Raw genomic sequence first — 22679 nt, 5'->3', positions numbered from 1 at the left:
GTAGCATAATAGCCCATCCTTAAGTGAGAATGGGAAACGTAGTCCTTGGCAAATCTGTTCTTGAGTCCAGGCATCTGTCTGTTGACTGGCTCTAATTTCTTGAGTGGAAAGGGGTTCCGGTTTAGAGGGAGTTGGTTCAATTGGAGTGGATTTGGTGTTTCCCACTGTGAGTGTGGCAAAGTTTTCGGGTTGCAGCAATCGAGATTCTGAGGTCTCTCTGCGTCCTGCAGCATACTGTGGTTTCCGTGATAGAGCATCTGCTTGCTTGGTCTGGGCTGGGGTCACATAATGGATCTGGAAGTCAAAACGTTCAAAGAACAAAGCCCAGCGCTGCTGTCTTTGATTTAACTTTCGTGCGGTCCTTAGGTGTTCTAAATTTCGATGATCAGTATGAACTTCAATGGGAAATTTGGCCCCTTCCAACCAATGTCTCCAATTTTCAAAAGCTGCCTTTATGGCCAAAAGTTCTTTCTCCCAAATAGTGTAATTTCTCTCTGGGGCTGTTAGTTGACGGGAGTAATAGGCACAAGGATGAAGATGTTCTCCCACTGGTTGCATGAGTATAGCCCCAATTGCCACATCAGAGGCGTCAGCCTGCACGACAAAAGGGGTTTTAGGATCAGGGTGCTGTAGAATTGGCTGGGTCGTGAATAACTGCTTTAGCTGGTGGAACCCTTTCTCCGCTTGCTCCGTCCAGCGGAAAGGCTGTTTCCCTCGGATGCAGCTGGTGATTGGGTCAGACCAGCGAGCGAAGTCTGGGATGAATTTGCGGTAGTAGTTTGCAAACCCCAAGAAGTGCTGTACTTCCTTCTTGTTGGTTGGCGCCCGCCATTCCAATACTGCTGAAACTTTTGCCGGGTCCATGGAGAGCCCTAGTGGCGAGACGCGGTATCCCAGGAAGTCTACCTCTTGTAGATCAAAGGCGCATTTCTCTAACTTGGCATATAGTCCATGATCCCGCAATCGTTGTAGCGCCATTCTGACGTGTTGCTCGTGTTCCGATTGTGATCTAGAATATACCAAAAAATCGTCCAAATATATGATCAAGAACCGATCTAGATAATCCTGGAAGATATCGTTGACAAAATGCTGGAATGTTGCGGGAGCTCCGGATAATCCGTAATTCATGACTAGGGACTCAAATAATCCGAATTTGGTCTGGAAGGCGGTTTTCCATTCGTCCCCTTCTCTAATGCGAACTAGATTGTAAGCCCCGCGGAGATCCAGCTTGGTGTAAACCTTGGCCCCTCGGAGCCGGTCTAACAGGTCCGAGAGCAGAGGCAGGGGGTAGCGATTCCGCTTTGTGATATTGTTCAGTGCTCTATAGTCCACAACCAAGCGTAGGTCCCCTGACTTCTTTTTCACAAACATCACTGGGGAAGCTGCTGGAGATTGAGAGGGTCTGATGAACCCCTTGCGGAGGTTTGACTCTATGAACTCCCTGAGAGCTTCTTGCTCTGGTTCAGTCAGGGAGTAGAGGTGTCCTCGCGGAATTGGGGCCCCCTCCACCAGGTCAATGGCACAGTCGTAGGGTCTATGTGGGGGTAGTTTCTCGGCTTCCTTTTCATTGAAAACATCCCAAAAGTCCGAATATTTCTTGGGCAAGGTGATGATGGGCTCTGCGTCTGTGGCTTGGCAGACCTTGGCTACTAGACAATGGTTTTGGCAATATCTTGAGGCGAACTGCAGTTCTCTGTTGGACCAGGAGATGTTTGGGTCGTGGAGCGTCAGCCATGGAATACCCAAAATCACAGGGAAGTGGGGAACCTCGGTAACGAAGAAAGAAATTTCTTCCATGTGTTCTCTTATCCACATTCTGGTGGGTTCAGTCCATTGGCTTACTGGACCTGTCTTTAGGGGTCGGCCATCTATGGCCTGCACCACTCGGGCATTCTTGAAATCATGATATTGTAATCCCAGAGAGTCGGCATACTCTCTATCGATGAAATTGTTTGTTGCCCCTGAGTCTATCATGGCATGGATCATGATGGGTCCTTTTTTCACTGACCACAGCGTGACCACCAGGAGAAATAGGACCCCGGTTTGCGGCTCTTGAGTGGGGTTTTTGACCGGGTTGACGAGCCTCTCTACGCCCGGTCGCTGGCTTCCCCCGCCGGCTTTGCTCCAGCCGCCTCGGCCGCCTCCGGCTCCACGGAGGACGCCGCCGCCAGGCGGGCGGCGGGCTTCCTTTTGGCTGGACATTCTCTGGCGAAGTGGCCCCCATTCCCGCAGTACCAACACAAATTCAAACGTTGGCAGCGGGCCTTTTCGGCAACATCTAGTCTGGGGCGCACATTGCCCAACTGCATCGGCTCCTCCTCGCTTCCCATGGGGTTTGGGGCTGGCGGTGGGGATCTCCATACTGGACGTGGCTGAACACTGGCAGAAGCGGGGGTTTTCACTCCGGCTCTTCCACTCTGGCCTCGGAGCCACTGTTTTTTGTTGGCTATTAGGGCTTCGGCTTGTAAACACTGGTTGATGAGTCTCTCAAGAGTCCCTGGAGGATCCACCTTAGAGATCTCTTCCTGCATCTCGATGTTGAGGCCCTCGCGAAACTGTCCTCTAAGGGCTATATCGTTCCAGCCGGTGCTCTGAGCCAGCACCCGGAACTCGGCTATGTACCGGGACAACGGCCTGTCCCCTTGGAAGAGACGCCGGAGTTTATGGCCGGCCGCCTCCTCGTCGTCCTCGATCCCCCAGGTCTTTCTAAGGTGGTTCAAGAAATTTTGCGCGGAGCTTAGGTGCGTGGAACCCGCATCAAACAGCGCCGTCGCCCAATTGGCCGCAGGCCCATCTAGGAGACTGTAGATCCACGCAACTTTGACATCTTCTTGGGGAAATTCGGCTTGGCGGGCTTCTATGTACGCCTGGCACTGGCGACGGAAAACATGAACCTTGGAGGCTTCTCCAGAAAACTTGGTTGGTAGCGCTAGGGCAGGGAGACGGACTCCGCGTTCCTTCAAGCCCCATATTTCTCCCTCCTGCATTCGGAGAGTGTCTTGGATTCTATTGAATTCATCTTGGGAAATGGTGTAACTGGGCGGTTGAGCCTCCGCTCCGGTTCCTGTAGACATTCTGGCCTTAGGTTGTTTGGTGCTTAAGGTGGCGGAGTCAAACTGTCAGGACCCAGGCTGCAGAGCACCAATAACCTTACACAGAGGCCAGTCTCTATCTAATATCTTTATTAAAGAAATATATAAAATCAATAAAAACAAGTGAAGAATATAGTTCAGAAGCAGACCTTTCAGATAAGGCCAAATATAGTCCAGAAATGTATTGTCCAATATAAGATATTAGAGTTCAAAGTTGTAATCCACTTGACCGAAACACACACTTTGCCAAGCAATAGTGTGGGGAAATAACAAAGTCTTTATAGTCCAATGAAGCTTGACAACAAGGCTGGAAATAAACTTGATTCTTGACTTGATCCAAGACTTAAAACGAGGCAAACATGAAGCATGAAACAAAGTCCGTGGCAAAACCGTGAGACAAGGCAAGACTTGAAACTTGATCCGGGAAGCAGGGAACAGGGATTACGAAGTCCACACACGATCTCTCTCCTCAAGCTGATCAATTGACTCCGCAAAGTTTCCCTTGCGACAAACACCTATATTGGGTCTCATTTTCCCGCCAACAGAACACTTTCCCTAGAGAACGAGAAGCGAAACCCAACTCTGTCCAGATGCATGACTCCTTAGAATTTCCCAAGGGAAGCAGGCCTAATCAGCCATTTGTTTGGCAGCGATTCTCAGGCTTCTGCGATTAGCCTCCCTGGCTCCCCTATCTTTAGCATAATTTTCCCTCCTGGAATACGGGGGGGAGTTCTGCCCAAGGCCTGTTTGGCTGAATTCTTGAGGGCAAACGTCAACATCCTGCAGGTGAAGAGGCTCCGGCTCTGGCTGAACCGGCGAAAATCCCATGTTTTCCTCTTCGTCTGCCACAATAGTACTAGGAACAGGACTACAAGGCCCATGAGTCATCACACTATCCCCGCCCTCGAGGCCCCCCTCAAACTGGGCCCCTCTCCTCGAGTCGCGGGGCCGCGGCTTGGTAGGGTAGGTCTGATGGAAGCGGCGGACTAAGTCGGGGGGCATGGACTGTGGAAGCGTCTTCCCAGGAGCGTTCTTCGGGGCCAAAACCTACCCAGTCAATGAGATACTGAAGGCGGCGGCGATGGAAGCGAGAATCCAAAATGGCCTGAACCTCGAACTCCTCCTCTCCGTCCACCAAAACAGGGGCGGGGGCCGGCCGGCTCGCATCGGGGTGTACACCATCCGCCGGAAATCCCATGTTTTCCTCTTCGTCTGCCACAATAGTACTAGGAACAGGACTACAAGGCCCATGAGTCATCACAAATGTTTTGGTTCTGCAATTAATTCTTTAAGCCCAGCACTCCAGTTTTATATGATCATTTTGAATTTTGGCCCTGCCCTCTAGAATATTAGCTATGCTATCATCTGCAAAATATGCCCTCTCCTCTATTATTCAAATCATTAATAAATATTTTTAACAACACTTGTCCCAGGACCAAGTATTGTGGCATGCCACTACTCAACATTGATGGATACCATTTAGGTATAGTCCTTCAAGAATTTCAGAACAAGGGACATGATTTGTCATCTTTCTGCTCAAAGTGAGCTATGAGTAAATGCAACAATTTTTCTCACTGTCTAGTTTTTAAATATGCAGTACAGTTTACAAACACAGGATTTATTATCTACAAAACTCAATTTGGTTTTGGGGTGGTTGTTTTGCACAAGAACATCTCTTTATAGGCAGAAGCATTTTCTGCACAGAAAGTTTTCTCTTCAGTAAATCTGTCTGCTGTTCAAAAATGCATTTACTACATAAAAGGCTCCCTCCCTCCTATCCTTCTGTAGGAAGGTTAAAACTTGGTTGTGGGGCCAGGCCTTCGAATAAGAATCAGCAGCATTAATTACTATTATGTATGCTAGAACTCAATTGACAGACCCAGTCTTTTAAACTTGAACACGCCTATCTGTATTTTATAATGCGTTTTATGAATGTTTTATGTAAGTTAATTTTTAACTGATTTATAGTGTATTGTACAGGTTTTATATGTGTGTTTTATTGTAAGCCGCCCTGAGTCCCCTGTTGGGTGAGAAGGGCGGGATATAAATGTTGTAATAAATAAATAAATAAATAAAAGGGCTGCATGTGAATTTTGTATAGAATACATCTCAAATTGTGAAAACTCTTCTCAATCCAAGGTTGGTCTTGTCAGGTTTTTTCAACACCAAAGAAACATTTTTACCATTTTCCATATATGTTTATATAATATTCTTTCTATCCTTATGTGCCACTGGTGTCGGATATTGAACACAATGAGAAAACAATAAACGTTGCCATAGGAAATTTGCTTTTTAAACAAAAACTTTTCAATCCAAAATAGAATAGAATAGCTTTATTGTCATTGCACAACGAAATTAAATGCTTTCCCCAACACACATCACAAAACAATACACCCATTCCTCCATAATCCAACCACCACTCCAGCCCCCAATGCCACATCAATGAGAAGCCATGGAATTCAATGTATTTTCAGCTCCAGGATAAAAGATATCTCTCGGCCTGTTTGTCTTTGTCTTGTCACTGCCTTACCATGTTCAAGAGAGCCTTAAAAACAGCCAAACCATGTAGCAACATGATGACTTCACAGCGATGCCTTCCTAGGTTCCCTTAGAAAAACGAATACAAAAACAGAAGACATAAAGAGATTATTTACACACAAACACACACACAATCATCCATATAGGTTTACCCATAAAAAACTATATATTGTTGAATCGCACAATGTAACAATAACCTGAAGAAGAAATTTGATTTTTAAACATTTGGTCAGACAAGGAGGACCAAGAGGTAGAGGAGAAAAATTGTTAATTCTGGAATATTCTGAATATTGAAAGCCAAAGAAAATGGAAGTAGGTGTACAGCAAAATGTGTTCCCATTTACATCAAAGAATGGGGTATCAGTAACCATTCCATTTTTTCAACTAGCCCCTTTGACAAGAGCTCACTAAACAAAATCTGCTTTCCCTAATTAACCATTATGAATTGTGACCTGTGATGAACTTGTGTGATGAGGCCATAAAATAATGTTACAGCTTAACAGAGCCCCATACAATTCCAAAGAGCAGGACTACGTAGTCAACCACTTAAAAGAAATTGGTGGTGCCTAGCCCATTTATAGACAAAATATGAGTATATATGACCAAGTAACTACATCTTGTCTTATTTCACATTGTTAAAGCATTTGATATTCTCTCCAGGAAATTAATAAGTTTATGAAGCAGCTGTTCCATCTCCTAGGTTTAAAAAATAATACTACAGTTGTAAACTACAGATTACTGTTTTTGAGGGGTGTAATCCCCTTAAAATTGGCCTTTCCCAGTTTTAATGAGAGAGGCTGTCATTTCACGTTGGTGCATCAGAGAACAACAATATGTGCAATTGTAGACCATAGAAAGACATGTTAAATTGATAATTGTTAATATTGCTGGCCATTTATTATTGGTAAAAAAAATGCAGAGTTGATGGCAGCTCCCATATTGGGCATTCTTAGTACCTAGCAAAAGACAGGATCAAATGAACATGAAAAGATATCAGTCTTTCAAAAGAATTCTGTTCTAATTGTGAGCGGAGGGACAAAATCAATGACTAAGATCTTGAAAAGTATATACCAAAACTCTCTCTTTCTCTCTCTCTCATGTCTCTGTAAATACCACAACATACACATGCCACAATATGTATGCACACATACCTCTCTTGCACATTCATGGTATTCTCCACCTGAAGTCCCAGAACCATTCATTTAAAAAATATAATAGCCAAATGATTTTTCACTCTCTAAACACTCAAAATTGATCAGTAACATCCGTAAGCTCCCCAAGCAGCATTATACTATACCAAAGGCTCCCAGGGGTGTGTGCAGGGGATGAACACCTCTGCCATTGTTCCATCGAGTGCTGTTGGGGTATAGCCCATCCTGATATTTGTATGTAGACATTTTCCCTTGCTGGCCAAGGCAGTTTTGAAAGTGCTGTTGGAAAAATCAAGGTCTTTAGTACTGAACAACATGTGTGTGGGTGGGAGGAAAAGTTGTAGACAAAAACCAGATATTGTGCTCAAACCACATTCTGGAAAAGTGGTCTCATGGTGCCAGTCCCTACCTGTAGAAATGTAGGACCCAATAAAATGATCAACGTCCAGAGGCCTATAGAATCAAATTGATTCCTGTTTAAGATTTTCCAGGAGCCAAAGTTATTTATGCTGCTGAGGCCCTTATCATACCATGACAGGGCACATTGGGCCTGAGAGCACACTCTTTGACATTACTAGATTCAGTGTCCCTATGCTTTACTAAGCAGCACTGCACACTGGCAGACCACAAGTGGTACAAAATTCATTATAATTGAACATGCATTAAAGGGCATTATTATATGCATGGTGCAGTGTTTCCTTATATTATACCTATCAATTCCCAGCCTAGCTTTCCAGAATAGATTACTGCAACACGCTCTATGTGGGGTTGCCTTTGAAGACTGTTCAGATGCTCCAAATGGTCCAATAGGCAGCAACCAGATTGCTCACTGGCGTGGCATACAGGGAGCATACAACTCCCCTGCTACGTCAGCTCCACTGGCTGTCAGTCTTCTACCGAGCACAATTTAAAGTGCTGGCTTTAGCCTATAAAGCCCTAAACGGTTCTGGCCCAGTCTACCTGTCCAAATGTATCTCCCCTTATGAACCATCGTGGAGTTTAATATCATCTGGGGAGGCCCTGCTCTCAGTCCCGCCTTCTTTTCAGACATGATTGGTGGGGACAAGAGACAGGGCCTTCTCAGTGGTGGCCCTTTGGCTATGGAACTCCCTCCCCAGGGACATTTGATCAGCCCCCTCCCTCCTGATCTTCCATAAGAGAGTAAAAATGTGTCTCTGTGACCAAGCCTTTGGAGAACCTGTGCAATAAACAGATATGGATTGACATGTTATAACTATAGGAATGGCCTGGTTTATGCTTGTGGATTATGTGATCAGTTGTGATTGCATTGGTTTTTTAAATATCTCTAATTGTTTTAATTGTATTTTATTATTCTATTTTAAATGTTCTTTTTACTTTTGTATTGTTGTTAAGGCATCAAATAGCTGCCTATATGTAAAGCCGCCTTGAGTCCCCTTTGGGGTAAAGGGGGGATAGAAATATTGTAAAGAAATAAATAAACATCAGCAATTTGCTCAGTTGGCATGAATTCACATAACACCTCTTCTGATGCTTTTGGTAATCACGCATAACACTCTTTTTCTTAAGTGTTCATATAAAAACAGGTATTTCCCTCATCTGTTTTTTGTTGTGTGGGTTAAAAAAATGTGCACGCAAACAGATACATACACATGCCTATATTCAAGAATCTGGCTGAAATCTGTATGGCCCAGTGTGGTAGAGCAGGGACACAAGACGGCATATGCTAGTCTGCACCATATACCAACCCATGACTTTCTGAACAGTCTCTGAAACCCTCTCCCATGGCCATCCTTTACTTTGTGAGGAGTGGACAGGATCAAAGTGGTGTCTGGCTACATTCCCATAGCCAGATGTGAAATTATCAAAAGAGGCACAAAGACTTCCAGGGAATACTGATGGATCATAGTCTGGAAGCCATCGTTTCATTTCTGACTATAGAAAAAACACTTCTATGATCCTACCCTCTCTCCCCTCCACAAAGCAAGAATGGCCATGAGGAGGCTTCTGATGCTGTTCAGTATATCAGTGTAGCTTTGGGCACTGTAGGAGAGAGAAGTGAATACCAATTCCATAAAGGACATACACATGCCTTAGGGAAACTTCAGCATGTTTATGTCCCTACCAGGATGTTAACCAATGCATAACTGTCTCACACAAGTTAAGCTTTCTCATGTGCGGTGACTTGCTCTCTTTTTCTGTTCTTATTCTCCTCTCACTTTCCTGAAATATACAAACTTCAGTCTGCTTGACACCACTTTATTAAGAAAATGTGAAAACATTCAAGAGTCTAAATCATTTTGGGTTGTGTTACTGAACCCATAAGACAAGTATTCAACAAGGGGTGGCTTTACATAGACCATTTATCCTTGGGCTGCTATGGAATGGCAGGTGCCAGATCGGCCCCAGAATGATTTTGACTGGCAGACCCCCAGCCACTGCAAAGGTGGGAGAAAGTCCTGAACATCTGGCAACACCAAACCAGGTTCAGCACCACTGACTGAACCACCCTTACCATCCCTCTCCTGTTCTCATTATCATGATGGGCAGTGGGCAAGGCATGGCTAGTGTTCATCACTCATTGCCTAGCATGATGTTGGCCAAGCAATCTACAGTGATGTGGGGAAGCAGAGGGGGAGAGCAGGAATAGCACTTTCCTTCCCCCCCTTCTCTGATTGCCCTTGCACCTTAGCCAACGTCGCTCCAAGCAACAAGTAATGGACACTAGCCATATCACTCCCATTGACTGCTGCAATGACAAGAACAGTAGGGGGACAGTAAGTGCCATTCCATATTCCCAGGTTGCTTTGACCCCATGGAATACGGGGTGGCTGTGTAAACAGTTGCAACCAGTCCCATCTTGGAACCATCCCAACTGCTTCCATGGACCCAAAGTTGCAGTCCATGGAACTGATTCACCCACCCCCTTTCAGGATAATGGGTCAGTGTGGATGTGCCCAAGGATTCTGCCCTAGGTTAACATTGAACTACATAATTCTTGGACACCATAACCCCTGAACTAAGCACATGGTATGGAAAATTAATATAATATGAATAATTTATCAGTGCATGGCATAAGAAGGAAAACAACAAACGGCAAAAAATAACAGCAGTAGTGAATATTGTTAATAATTCTGATTTCTTACCAAAAAGGCTGAGGTTTATATCAAATCAACAGCCAAAAAAAGGAAACAGCATATAGATTGTTTTCCCTACTGGCTTCTGATTCTTCTAGAACTCAATAAACCCTTCTGCATCATCCTAAACCTTCAGTAACCTTCTGTGCCACATAAAACGAGGTGAAAATTTGAGAGAGATTTCATCAGTAATGATTGAGGTGCACAACATTATCTAAGGATTGATTAATGTTTGCTCAGAAGTGGGTGAGCTCTGGATGGAACTCTCAGACATTTGCTCCAGATGCGCATTAATCCCCCAGAAATGTTCTGCGCAGGATAACTATTACGATTATAGGCTTAAAGCAAGTAAGTGCTATTGACTATAGGGGTTTTTAACTATGATTTTTGGGACATTTCAGAATAACGTATGCCTTAGTAGGGATTACATGAATCCCATTTCGGCAGTGTGCTTAATTGTGGGCAATGTAATGTAAATGTTGTGTTTTCCTTTGGAAGTATTCATTTTTTATTTATGTTGCATATAAAAATAATGTTTAAAAAGGAGTGACAGTGGTTTCTGGTCACTGACAGTATGGCCATTTTTGCCCCACCTTTATGAAATCAAAAGCAGATCTTTATATGTTAGGAACAGTGGTGCTACTAGGATTGGTGTCACCAAGTGTTGGTAACTTATTGTGTCACTCTTATGGACCTCTTTCCGTATCAGGCAATAACCTAATATTGTAGCTAAAATACTACAATATTCAAGTATCAGTATCCTCCATGCGTCCTACATCCTGAGATTGTCTACAGCATTTGGGTCTTTGCTCCTGATGTTGCTCAGTGGATGCAGCAGGAGCAGCAGCAGTGAAGCTCAGCCTGCTCACAAGACATCAGTGAAGGATCCAGAAATTCGTAATATATGGTTAGCGCAGTGTTTTCCAACCTGGGGTGCCCAGATGTTTTTGGCCTATAACTCCCAGAAATCCCAGCCAGTTTACCAGCTGTTGGGATTTCTGGGAGTTGAAGACCAAAAAACATCTGGGCACCCCAGGTTGAGAACCACTGGATTAGAGCATTCAGCAGCAGGAAATGTGTGTCTCAGCAAACATAATAGCATAGTAAGCCCTTATTTACTTTCACAAAACAAAGCAGGCCACATAAAAGCCACTCCCTCCCCCTTGCCCAATGCTTCACTAATGTTCAAGTAAATTCAAAACCAGGGCCCCTTCAAACCTTACTCCTACATACAAGAAAAATAGGGCCTACACAACGTCTGGATTTTTTTTCCTTTGGGAGGGAATATAACTTCCCCCATCACCTAGCCAGCACAGACACCAGTTACCTTGACTAGAGGATTCTGGAAAGTACAGTCCAAAAAGTATTTTCTTTTCCAGGTTCTGAGAAGATGAGATCAGCCTGTACAGTCCCATCCCATTACTGAATTTCGGTCCTCATCTGCATAATGCCCAAACAGAGTGTTATCACTCTCCTCTTTTGTAGATTCACTCAGCTTCATGGGAGAGTTTTGTATGTTTTGTTTTACAGAGTTCTCTTTGCCAGGAATGAGCATTTCATGGATGGTCAAATGGAATTCAAATTTCCATCCATACCATGCTGTCCTGACAAATTTCAAGAGAGTTTACATTTCATTCAAAATTATTAGAAATTGTAAAACGATCCTTAAAACGATCATTGCTACCTCTTGAAGTAATATCTGCGCACTTTGAATGACATGCCTCCACCCCTGAAACCATAAAGAAACTCCCCTTTCTTTGTTTTATTGCCCCAGTTTAGGCAACGGATATCTCTTCTCCTTATCAGCATGTCCAATCAACTGATTTGTAAGAGGAAACGTCTGGGTCTAGTGATAAATGTAAATCTGGACAGCAATGGTAGCTCTGCATTCTTGCTCTAGACATTTCCCACTTTGACAACCTACAAGGAAAAGCAGCAAAGGAAATGCAAGACATCTGTAACAAACCCAGTGAACATGCTATTGATTTGTTTCCCTTGCTGGTGTGGTCCTGGTATCGGGCTGCTTTCTCTAGAGAAATGAGTTAAATAAACAACTCAGTAGAGAACATGAAATTCCACTTCCATTCATCTTCTTGATTTTGCAAGCATCACATTCTGCAAAGCCCATGCCAGCAAAGCTCTTGGATCAGGCCGTGAATTCTTTTGGATCCTTAAGGGAGGAGATATCCGAGCTGGCCAAGAATCTAAGTGGAAACTGATGACAGAAACTGACATTAATCAGCTCCACAGTATGTTCTGCCCAGCAGGTTTCTTCCAATAAATCAAAGCCCTTCAAATCTAAAGGGCATTTAACCATTAGAGAGCAACTGTTCTTTGTGGTCTGGAGCAGATACAAATGATTAATTTAATATTTAATTTAAAAATACAAGCACTCTATTTATATCGTGCCCATGAGCATAGCATGCACTTAAGCATATGCACGCACACACAAACAGTCCCCCTACCCTGCTTGCAAAACTGATGGCTTGATCTGAAATGCAGGGTCCGTTCATCAATACGGCTTGGTTCCTTGAATCTTGCTATGGTTTGCCACCATCACTGGAGAAGAGACATGTGTTTTTAAATGCATTTTCTGGGTCTAACAACCATGATCATCATAGTTAGTCAAATGCCAAGGTAATGCATGCTATCCGTGTTGGAGACTAGCCCGAAGGGCCCCAATGACACCTGTCGCTTGAACTTGGTCCTCTTTTTCCTATCATAATATGCTTGTTTCCCCAGCATTCAGATAGGCTGACAATGGGAAGGAGGGATGAGCAAGAAGAGCAGGGGCCCTTCCACATAGCCATATAACCCAGAATATCAAGGCAGATAATCCAAAATATCTACTTTGAACTAGATTATCGGAGTCCACACTGCCATATAATCCAGCTCAATGTGGATTTTATACAGATGTGTAGAAAGGGCCCAGGAGATGCTGTAGCCTAGGTGCACGTTACCTGTTTTCCTGCAAGTAAGCAGGAAGATAGCAAGAAGGAGGGAATAGGAGCGGCATCTGACCACATTGTATGTGAAAAGATAGACTTGCTGAAGGAGATGGTCCATTAAAGATCTTATTTCAAGAGCCCCCAAAATTAAGGGGCTGTCACTAGCTTTTACTCTCAAATAGGAAAAAAGAATGTTCTCTGTTTGGCACTATAATTTGAACTAACATGATTAGTGAAAATAACCAACCACAACTGGCAAATAGCTGACACAAAAGGGGAGCAAAGAAAAGAAGGAAGCACGGTGCCTCTACAATGACCTCTGTAAAACTGTAGGTACCTGCCAGGAAAAGGAAATCATTCTATGTAGACTTTCATGCCATGTTAAGCTCAAGACAATTGTACCATCAAGCTACAAAAGCCTCTGAACAACCTCAACGTGGCCACATTAGTGGTAACGATTGAAAAAGGGTAGAAGTATGGAATGGAAAATTTATGTAAAGTATCTTTCTCTGTATGATGATGATGATGATGATGATGATGATGATGATGATGATGATGATGATGATGATGATGATGATGATTATTATTATTATTATTATTATTATCTTTATCTTTATTTATACTCTGCCTTTCTACCCATGGGGACTCAAGGCAGCTAACAATCCCACACTAGACAAGTCATTGTGGGTTTCCAGCAATACAAAACAGCTAATATGAACCTTTTGGGATGAGATCAACACAATTCTGAAGAGGGTCCTCTCAACTTCCACTGCTGTTTTGAAAATAATAGCCAATAAATGTGATTCTCTTGTTCATTTCTTGTTCTGTCACTCAGTAGTGGGAGAGATACACTGCCAGATATGGTGCTGGTGGTGATTTTTTGCTCTCCTGAGATTCTGCTCCACAGAAGTAACAAACAGCATTTTCAGGAGAATGGTGCATATAAACTCATCCATCACAATCTATAAGACATCATTGTATTTATTATACCAATAGAGGAGAAGTCGAGGGAGGCATCTTGGCTTCCATGTTGAAAATGTCTACAGAACACACCAAGACTGATCAGGAGGAAGGGCATAGTGAGAAAATAATTTGAACTCGGGGCAATCAATAGAAATGACTGCATGAATTAAAGACAATCTAGCATATTGAAAAGGAATAAGATCCAGACTCCCAGCAAGTAGAACTCCACTGATTGAATAATCTACCTGGTGAAAGGAAAAAAGGCTGCTTTTTCTGGTTACCTTTGCCTCCTGATGATGACCTTTCCAATTCATAAAAACTATTTTGAAAAATTGGGGAACTCTCTAGATTAGCATGGCAAATAGCATGGAGAGGGCCACATGCAGCGTAGGTGGGAGGATCAAGATCCCTTTGTTCATCAAGAGCTTCTGTCACATCTCCCACTTCCACAAAAGAAAGATTGTTTAGCAATTGTTTAGCATCTGCAATTGCTAACCAAGAAATTATTATGCCTCTTTATTAAGAACAACAAGAAATTACAGTACAAAGAAGTTATTACTTTCTTTGTGATTGCTGCTTGAATGCCCATTGTGAAACACTGGAAACAATCTTCAATCCTCATGGAAAATGGGTGGGAAAAAGTTGGGACTCTCTTCTTATAGAAAGATTATCTATCACATATCAGGAAAGTGATTAAAAGACTAGTTAGTAGTGATACTTTTATCACATCTTGGGGTGCACCCACATTGCAGAATTAATGCAGTTTGACTCCACTAATTGCCATGGCTCTTTGGCATAGAAACATGAGAGTTGTGATTTTACAAGATCATAAGCCTACTCTATAAAGAGTGCTCTCAAATGCCAGGATTCAACAGTTTTGAGCCACTGCAGCTAAAGTTCTGGCAAGCTGCATTAATTCTAGAGTGTATGTACACCTCAGGTCTCTCTTTAAAGACCACATCAATAGTAACGTTGGCCTATTCTGTCCAATCCCCTTCTGGAAGGATGTTTTTGGTGTGCTAATACTTCTGTCCCACCTTAAACACAAACCTCTAATGTATTTTACAACAACTCTTGTTGTATCCCATATATATAATTCCCTCCCTTGACTGTTATCAATGTGTTTGCTAAAGAAAAATGTAAAAAGAAAAAAAGAAAGACAAGCCTGGATCCAGCCCATCAAGCAGTGGTGTCTAGTAGCTTCCACGTCAGAGGGCCAAGGAATGTGTTCTGGGTTATGGTCTGAACCTTAAAGAATCTCTCCAAATTTCTGAATGCTGGTCTCAAAATAGTCTTAGTACAATTGAGAGCTCACATACACATTTTAATGATTGTATAGAGAAAAATATTTGGTTTAGTGGAATGATTTCCATGCCATACTTTCCCCCCTACTCAGCCCCTACAATGAGATTAGCGTGACCATTTAATCCACGAATGCAGAGCATCTGAAAGGTCCAACATGTAATCAACCCCTTGGGCCCCAGGCATTCTTTTCCCCTCATTGCCTTTCTCTGTGAACTTGCATCTTGCATTGAGAAGTCGGGTGGAGGAGAAAATCAAAATACAAACAGAAGGCCAAAGTCATAAAAAGAAACTGACATTTAAATGCATGGGATTTTCTGCTGGGAAATGTCATTAATATTTGCAGATGTTCATTGAGAAATCAAATCACATCCAGATATTTATATAGTATGAATGTTTTTGGTGTGCTCTGAAACTATTCAGTGCCATAATAGGCTTATGTATTGCAGAAGAGGTATGATCCTGCAGAGATGTTTAAAAATGTGTGGCTACAAATGTCAATCCTCAGTTGTATTGAAATGGTTAAAATGCATGCAAGTTCCCTCCATCTAATCATTTCTCATTCTGTGTATGGGTAGTCTCAGAGTTACAAACGACCCACAGTTAAGAATGGGAGGGGGGGGGGGGTGAGACAACAGGAAATGAGAGAAATCTACTTCTCAGAAGAGAAATTCACTCCTGTAAAAGTTATCATGGGGAAAAGGTGTCTCCACTGAAGCTTTATCTCCAGTCCTTGCTTCCACAACAAGCCAAATTTTTCAAAAATCCAGTTATCACAGGGACAGAAGGTGAGATGAAATCTTTTGAACAGGGGCACAGAAAGCAAAACAAGTACTATGGGGATTTTTTTTTGTTTTTCATATTTTTAATTTTTTTTATTTTTTGTCATACATGACTTATTTCAGTATACATTATTCCAAAAGTAACTATTCCTTAAATGACATTTTAAACAGTCCTTAGAAATGTATCACCCTCCACCCATACTCCCCACCCCCTGGAACAGCAATTCAAAATATTGTCAATACATCAGTTTAACCGTGTGGAAGGCCTAGTTCAAGGTGGTGTATCTTTTGTCTCCGTCTATTTTGTCAATTAGCACAGTCTTGATGTTTTAGGCTATTTGTATATATATATATATTCTTTTGATTGATGAAGTCATTAATTATATATTCTGATATATAAGTCCACCAGGTTTCTACATCCCATTTTGTATTGTCCTTCCATCCTCGGGCAATCATGGCATGTATTGCGGCTGTCATATATTTTAGGATCTCTGTCCAATTATTGTTATCATCCTTTACCTTTACTGTGAGAGACATGTATCTGGCTTTGTCCCATATTAATTCTTTCCCTATTATTTCTTCCATTATTTTTCTATAAAAGTCCTGAATTTTTCTACAGTCCCACCACATGTGGGAGAATGTACCTATTCCCCCACAGTTGTGCCAACACTTATTTGAAGTATTTCACGTTATGTGTGCTAATTGGAGGGAGGTTCTGTACCATTTGGAAATTATTTTCCTTTGGGTTTCTTTAATCCTTATATGTTAAATTTTATGAAGTACCATGGAGATATTAACCTTTCCCTATGCTATCCATAGGGTGGCATAGTGTGTTAAAGCGCTGAGCTGCTAAACTTGTGGACCAAAAGGTCCCAGGTTCAAATCCCGGGAGCAGAATGAGCGCCCGCTGTTAGCCCCAGCTTCTGCCAACCTAGCTGTTCGAAAACATGCAAATGTGAGTAGACCAATAGGTACCGCTCCGGTGGAAAGGTAACGGCACTCCATGCAGTCATGCCGGCCACATGACCTTGGAGATGTCTATGGACAACGCCAGCTCTTCAGCTTAGAAATGGAGATGAGCACCAACCCCCAGAGTCGGTCACAACTGGACTTAATGTCAGGGGAAACCTTTACCTTTACCTTTATGCTATCCAAAGCTAATATATATGTTTATTTGATTGGAGTTACACTTTAAAAAACCTACTGAACCTATTTTATTTGTATAGTTGCTGTATATTGAATGAATTCAGTAAATAAATAAAATATATAAAAATTGGCAACCAGAATGTTATCTCATTATGCCAAACATTCTGTCCCACCAAGGGCTTGTCTACTGACAAAAATAATAAAGGTGCAAACAAGACTAGTTTGTACTGGTGCAGCCCTGCCTTCACTCTTTTGTGTCACACTATTGGCAATATAGCAGACTGAAGTCATGTTCATGACTACAGATTTTCCTGCTCAAATCTGAAATGTCATTTTTGTCCCCTTCTTCCCAGGGTTGCCATCATCTTCATGGCAAAGCACCTACACAGACCCTTGTTGGCTCTGGCATCACTTGCTCTGGCATTAGAGTGAGGCATTCAGCCATACCTGATCAGTAATGAGAGGGGATCAACTGTGTCAGTGCATTCTGTTTTGCTCAACCCTCATCTGGGATGCTTTATCCAGTTCTGTCACCACTTTTCAAGAAAGATATTGACATGCTAGAATATGTCTAGAGGCAGACAACAGAATAATGGAAGATCTGGAAATGAAACCCTATGAAAACAGCTCATGAAACTGGGTACATTTATCATGGAGAATAAAGAAAGATGTGACAAACCTCTTTAAGTATCTAAAGAGATGTCATGCAATAGATGGAGCAATTTTTCTGCACTTCAGTATTAGGGGCCTCTTCACATGGAGGTTCTTAAGCTGGGGAACAGTGGGGTCATCAATTGAGCAGGGGAGCAGCGCCCCACATTGCCCCCTTACCATCCCAAGTGGAACCCTGTCTGCCCCCGGCTTTATCTTGTGCTGTCCCAGGCTTACTCTATGGAAACACAGGTGAGGAATGTCACTTTGCTCACTGCTGAGACACAGGATGGAGCCCCACCGGACATAGCCCTATGCCATGTGGTGGACTCCATTGAGTTCCGTCCTGGCAGCATCTCGGCAGTGCCCTAACACTGAGCTTTTTGCCCATGTGACGAAGTTCTAAGATAGTCTTTATCACAAGGAGGTGGCAAATCAGCATAGAAGTGGGATTTTTGGTGACAATTCCTGTTGCATGATGCCATGCACTTCACTGTAATTGCTTCACTGTCATTGAAGATTCCTTAATAGAACTGTAGCAGCAGACTTCATATCATCAGGCTGGTGGTGTCGGCAGGTTTTTGAGTAATTACATTGGACTCCCGCCGATTTCTGGGCCTGAATATATTGCACAAAATTTCCCTAGCCTAAAATGATACATTTTAATATATTGGTTTTATGGTTCTCGTCCCCTTGATCTAGTCATGTAAGTGTGATTTATTGTTATAATTGTATTGTTTTACTTTGTTTAATAATGTGTATTATGTTGTTATGTAATGTTTGTGTTTGCTTTTATGACTGTAAACCGCCCTGAGTCCCATCCGGGAGATAGGGCGGTATATAAATAAAGTTTTATTTATTATTTATTTATTATCACAGTTTTGCAGTTGCACAACACTCAGTGAGATATGGTATTGTGGGTCACCATACTATTAAGTGGATGTTTTGATTGTGCCAATGGTGTGGGAGAGCAGCAGCATGCAACAAAGTCCAGTGTATTCAAATGACATTCCACATAAACAGCACGATAATAAGAATTTTTCAACAGTGAAAAGACTGCCTTGGATAGAAGATGGACAAGAAGGCCCTTTCCAATTATATGATTCATTAACCAATCTAAGTGAGTATCTACATTATTAGAGTTACTGCAATTTGACACCACCTTGGCTGCTATTGCTCAATGCTATGGAATCACGGCAATTGAGTTGGGTAATGCACCAGCACTCTTTGGCAGAGAAGACTAAAAGCCTTGTAACACTATAACTCCCATGATTCCATAGCATTGTGTCATGGCAATTAAAGTGATGTTAAATTGTGTTAATTCTGTTGATGCACCCTAAGAGATTTTCAGTATTTTACACTGATGCAATATTTATAGTTATGTTTCCTACTATTTTGTTATAATTCATTTTAATAAGCAAACAGACATTTTCTCTGAATATATTCAATAAATATAAGGTTACAGTTATATTTTGACATTAAAAACAGATTTCATCAGATTAATGTGATTTGCAGAATTCCAACATCTTCTTCCAGCATACTTATTTTTATTAATGCTTTCCCATTTATCATTTAGGCATGGCTTGCCACGTGTATCACTAGAATACAGAAGCTCCAGCTACACTCCTTGGGTCATCAGCATTCATTGCTCTCTGTAGCTTTTAGAAAGAATCAGAAGTACATGAAGACAGACAGTCTTCCGGACAGCAACAAAAGTAAATTTCTTAGTAGTGCCAAAGTAGCAGATTGAATTCATGCAGCCCACAAGTCAAAGTCCTCCTCCTGTGTAAACAGTTGCTTCCACAAAGAAAGAAACTGAGGAACAATGGTATTTTCAAAGCTCAAATGCTGTACATCTGGAAGATATTGGAATCTCTTTTCAACCTGCAATAACAGGGCCAGATTTTTGATATAATATTTCCTGTAGTGATGCAACAATATAAGAGCATTCAATGGGATTAAGAACATGTAGCAGATGTCTCTAGCATTTTATAGAAATGTATCTTGCTATCTACTCTTTGTGCATGATTTACTGGCATAGGTTCTACCTCACTATGGCTATGAAAATATATATCTGGAAGAAAGCATTTTAATACTTTGGGATCGGATGAAGGGAGATGATATCTCTGGAAAATTTGGAAAACAATTCAGCCTCTCATTGAATATAAATGGAGACCTAAACAGAAAGAGGCTAAGTGTGTACGATTTGGTACAGATGCACAAGTCTGGATGAATCGAATCAATCAGTACCTGGAATTCAAGGTCATGGTTTCTCCTGGGAATTTGTTCTAATCACAGACTCAGTTTCTCTTATCCAAAATGCTTGGCACAAAAACGTTTTGGATTTTTTTTTCATATTTTGGAATATCTGGTTTGGCTGGGTACATGTAGCCACCCCCAAGGGTGGCTGGATGATCTCTGCTCCAGACTGGACATTGAATTACTGGCCAGTGGAGACTCACTCCTAGGATCCTTCCAGATAGGGCCAAATCCTGGAAGGAATTGGGATATTAAATCCCAGTTCCTCCTGGGATTCAGACTCCATGCCCACCCAAACTTTGAGTTTAATTTGGGTGGAGGGGAGCTGATGGATCCCTGCCTCCCATTTACCCCCAAAACTTAGCTGCGGGGCATGGCTGCATGTTCAGGCCCTTCTGGTGAAAGTTCCTGGTGTGTGAAAACAATGTGTTGGGAGGTTGTGGGGGGGTATCCCTCTTTCCAGGTGTTTTACTAATCCGAAGGAAACTAGGAAATCCCAGTTTACCCCAGATTAATTCGAGTTTACCTGAAGTATCATTTGGACAGATCTCGCATTTTGGGCCTGTCTGGAAGGGCTGCTGGTCTCTGAAGCAGCAGAAAATAAGTTTGCTTTATCTTCAATTAGATATTGAATATGACATTTATTTGTTTTTTTAAAAAATGTGTATCTTCTAACAGAGCTCTATAGATATAGATATAGAAAAACATCATCCTGGAGCCCCCAGAAAATACAATTGTTGGGTTTGTCATTCAAAAAATAGTGTCTCTAAGCTATGTTTCTTTGTCTGATACTGACCATTGTCAGCTTACATTTCTTTCATTTTATCTGTCTGATATCTGAAGAATGCAGCAGCGAATTTACCCGAAAGACATTGAGTCCAGTGAGACTGCAAACTGAGGACTTCATCAGATTACGCTGGGAAGTGTTCAGAAGAAAAGAGTTCAGTCTAACCCCATTTCATAATAAAATTGAGTTTTTCCCTACCTTTTAATCACACTGTTTAGTGCACTCAGTTGTCTTGCGTATTTTTCAATGAAGAGGTTTCCACACTGCAGACATTTGGCCCCGCCCACCATCCCTCTCGGTGCTTTTTGGTACTTCAACTCCCACAATTCCCAACAGCAGGGAGGGAGAGAGAGAAAAGAGATAAGAGGGAAACCCATTTGGAAAGGCAACAGCACTGGCCCTCCCAACACAGAACACAGACAAATCATGGAAGGAAGTAATAAAGGTACCTTAAAAGGCTATTTTAATTTTTTGCAAAGTAGAAGCGTTATGAGGTAGCTTACAACCAAACCTTCCTGCTTGGGGAGCAAAAGGAAATTGCTCAAAAAGTTTATTTTGACTCCTCCCCCAATTTCTCCTCCTACAAATTGGGCGATTCTAACCTGAGAGCAACAAATGCTACTTCATCAGAAATTTGGCAAAACAACCGGAGTTTTGAGAAAAATCAATTTCCTCACCTCTTCCTGATACGTTGGAAAAAAATGCTGCCCTCAATGTTTAAAAGACTCAAAAACTGCATTTTAAACAAAACAAATGTTGGGAACCCAGTGGAATACCAGATTTTAAATGTAGAACTCAGTGGAATTTAAATTATTGGTAAGACCGCAATTTACCAAAATGTTAATCTCATGGCATTACCTTCTAACACAAACTGAGACCAACTTGGCCAATGAACAGGATAAGCTGCTTCAGACATTGGATGTTGGAGGACTGCTCCACTGGAGCCCACAGCTTTTTCTCTATATTGAAAGACACAGCCATGTATATCAGAATCCAAGCCCTGTATCCTACAAACTAGCTTACAATTTTAGATGTAATCAAGGCTTAGAAAAGTTGATTAATATTTCCATTTCAAAATAGCAGTCTGGGTTATGCTGTAGTTTTGGGGCAATCTACAGGATTCTTATTTTAAAACTATCATTTTAAAATTATATTTAATCAATGGAATTGATTGATATCTGTCTTTTTCTTGACATTGGACCCAAGTTAAAACAAAATAAAACTACAAACCTGAAAAAATAAATCACAATTAAAAAGATATTATATTAAAATGCCTTTGATTTTAAGGTGTACAAAAATTTTTAAACCTATTTGATCGATTTCATAATTTAATATATGGTTATACTGATATTACTGATATTTTGTCCTCTTGTTGTTGATGTAATAAGCTGATCTGTGGTCTATGGATTTTTTTAAGCAAACTAATATCTAGCCAAGTAGCATGGACTCCAACACCTCAGTAGCTGAACCCACATCACAGGGAGAGTGTCTGAATGAGTCCATCTCAGCACCTGAGGAGGACTTTTCCCTAGATGACTCCCAGCTGAATGAGCAAAACTACCTTTAGCATAGAACACATTTAAGGTGTCCCAGGCAGATTGTGGCAAATCTTGCTGAGCTGTTTGATCTGCAATGGCTATTTCACACATGCAAATCATCACTGCCAATCCTAATTTACAAGGTATGCATGACCTCACCTTTTGTCAAGATGCCAATAGATTTGGCATCCAGTGACTTTTTTTAAACATCTTGATGTGGAAATCTTAATGAAATCAAGACTTATGGATGTGGATTATGAAATGGCTCATTTACGGACAATGCCGGCTCTTCGGCTTAGAAATGGAGATGAGCACCAACCCCCAGAGTTGATCACGACTGGACTTAACGTCAGGGGAAACCTTTACCTTTACCTTTATGCGCAGGGAGACAAGTAGAATCAATTCC

Source organism: Anolis carolinensis, chromosome 1 (genome assembly GCF_035594765.1).
Source record: "Anolis carolinensis isolate JA03-04 chromosome 1, rAnoCar3.1.pri, whole genome shotgun sequence".
Taxonomy (NCBI): domain Eukaryota; kingdom Metazoa; phylum Chordata; class Lepidosauria; order Squamata; family Dactyloidae; genus Anolis; species Anolis carolinensis.
This window is presented reverse-complemented; position numbering follows the sequence as displayed.